Genomic DNA, 2,478 nt, shown 5'->3' on the forward strand with positions numbered 1-2,478 from the left:
AGCAATCCCTTGTTCAAGGCTGGAACTGGCTTCTGAGCAGTGATGAGTATCTGGTAGCATCTAGACAGCAGCAAGTAAGCATCCCTGCACTGTTGAGGGTAAACATGGTGCTGCAGCTGGGGATCAGGACCAGGCTACTTAAAGCCATATTCTACACATCTAACCTGCTTTGGGCAAAGCTAGAGCCCTCTGGGGGCCTCTGCTAGACAACCTGGGCAGAGGAACTGCTTAGGCAGTCTTCTCTACTGAGTGGAAGCCCTTTTAGAGAAGGAAGCAGATCCCAGGAAAAACCTGTACCCCGATGCTGCTGTTCCATTTTAAATCCCTACTGAGGAGAAAAATGTCAAAATAAGTTAGTCTGTTTAATTGGCAACTTAGGATGCAAAGTATTTTATTTTTAAACTTCTTAAGTTTGAGCATAAGAGTTTCCAAGCTGAATGCACTTGCACGGAACTCAGTTTCTTGCTGACAAACAGTTCCTAACACCCTAGGTGGACGCCTGTGTTCTGATATGTGAATGGTAAGTTGACCAGCGCCTGCTGGTAACATCCTTTTTTTCCTTGATAAGGGCTTAACAAACATTAGGCATTGTTCTAGTCTTACACAGCCAGTGCTGTTCCGAATGTCTCCTGGAAGGCATATACCATGTACAGAAAGTCATCTTCATCCTTCTCACTCTCGTACACTTCAGAGATGGGCGTGGACATGCTCACCATGAAGTGCCGGTTCATCAGGAGAAAGAAAGCTTGATTGGCATTAAGCTGTAAACGCCTTCTAATTATCTAGATGAGCTCACTCATGTTCACACGATCCCGTACAAAGAACTTGGTTTTGTCCGGGACAGGCAGTTGCTTCTCACCATTGTATCGCTCTATTATCACTGGGATCTTAGTGGGGTGCTGCTCTATGATGAGCCAGACATCTTTCACTCTTTGTTAGAAGCTACAGCACTGCCTGAAGCTCTTCTAGGATGGTATGGCACGGGGGTCCAGAGTTAGAGGCAAACACTCTTTTTTTAATCTACTTTTTAAAATTTAATAATTTACAATCATTTTACATATCACCACCATTCCCTTTCCCTCCTAGCCTCCCATGCTCCCTACCAACCCCCCCCCCCAACACACCCCTACCCATTCCCCAAGGACAGTGAAGCCTCTTAACCCATACCATTCTCCAGGCATTCAGGAGTTACCAGGCCAACTGATTGATGGTCAGTAGAAGAACAAGGTTGTCTATTGCAGTGTGGCAGATTATCTCCAAACCAGGAAGTACTTTATGATATCTCATGATTTTGAGGGGCAAGCAGAGCTTGCTTTGCTGAATCCACAGTCTAAGTGACACCATGCAAGTCTTCTTAGGACCTTCACATAGAGTCTGGGCTGCTTTGGAGAATCGAATACAGCTTCTCAGATGTCTGGATAGTATGGGGAGAGAGATAAGGGAAGACCCTGTCAAGACTGTCTGCCAGACATGGCATTAACATGTGGCCTTTCCAGCATGCTGGCCTCAGGGTATTGAGATTTCTTCTTTCTTTCTTTCTTTCTTTCTTTCTTTCTTTCTTTCTTTCTTTTCTGCTTTCTTTCTTTTCTGCTTTCTTTCTTTCTTTCTTTCTTTCTTTCTTTCTTTCTTTCTTTTTGGTTTTTTCAAGACAGGGTTTCTCTGTGACTTTGGAGGCTTTCCTGGAACTAGCTCTTGTAGACCAGGCTGGGCTTGAACTCATAGAGATCTGCCTGCCTCTGCCTCTGCCTGTGCTGGGATTAAAGGTGTGGGCCACCACTGCCTGGCTAAGATTTCTTTTTCTTTTTAAAAATATGTGGTATAACATGCCAATTTCTTCTTGTATTTCTTTCATTGTGTGACAAAACATGCTTTACATACACTTTGCTATTTTAGCCACTTTTAGGTTTCAGTTTGGTGGCATTAATTACACTGACAGTTATTAAAACATCTATTAATCCCGCCCCAGGAAAGAATTGGTCCCTGAGGACCCTGGGATCCTGTCTCTGCTGAGATCGCTGGGCCATTCCGGCCCCCACAGAGTGCGGAGAGTCCAGAGGTGAGCTGATTCGGCCCCTAACTTGGGCCCAACTTCTGCCTGCCTGCTCTGGCAAATCCTCCCCAGGAATCTTTGACAGGACGACTCAAACCCTGAGGTCCAAGTAACCCAGAGTCTGCTGACATCTCTGAGCCAGTGCTGCTCTCACCCACCTGGAGAGCGAGTGCCTCAGACCTGCCTGCACACAACTTGAACCCATCAGAGTATCAAAGTCAATTGCACACACCTGAAGAGAACACTGGACCCATACACACCAGGAAAGGAAGTGATACCAACTGTACCAATTGGAACAAGAGATGGGAAGACGACAATATAAGAACACATCCAACAACAGGAAAACCAATATGATACCACCAGAGCCTAGGGACTCTACACCAGCAAGACATGAACATCCGAACACAGAAGAAGCAGAAGACAGCAAC

At 45.6% G+C, this 2,478-nt stretch overlaps 1 pseudogene; it reads right to left on the reverse strand.

Annotated features, from left to right (window-relative positions):
- Positions 1-599: 599 nt before the first annotated feature.
- Positions 600-1,287, reverse strand: LOC100759686 (annotated as a pseudogene).
- Between the last annotated feature and the right edge of the window lie 1,191 nt (positions 1,288-2,478).

The sequence above is a fragment of the Cricetulus griseus genome, chromosome 6 (genome assembly GCF_003668045.3).
Source record: "Cricetulus griseus strain 17A/GY chromosome 6, alternate assembly CriGri-PICRH-1.0, whole genome shotgun sequence".
Lineage (NCBI taxonomy): Eukaryota > Metazoa > Chordata > Mammalia > Rodentia > Cricetidae > Cricetulus > Cricetulus griseus.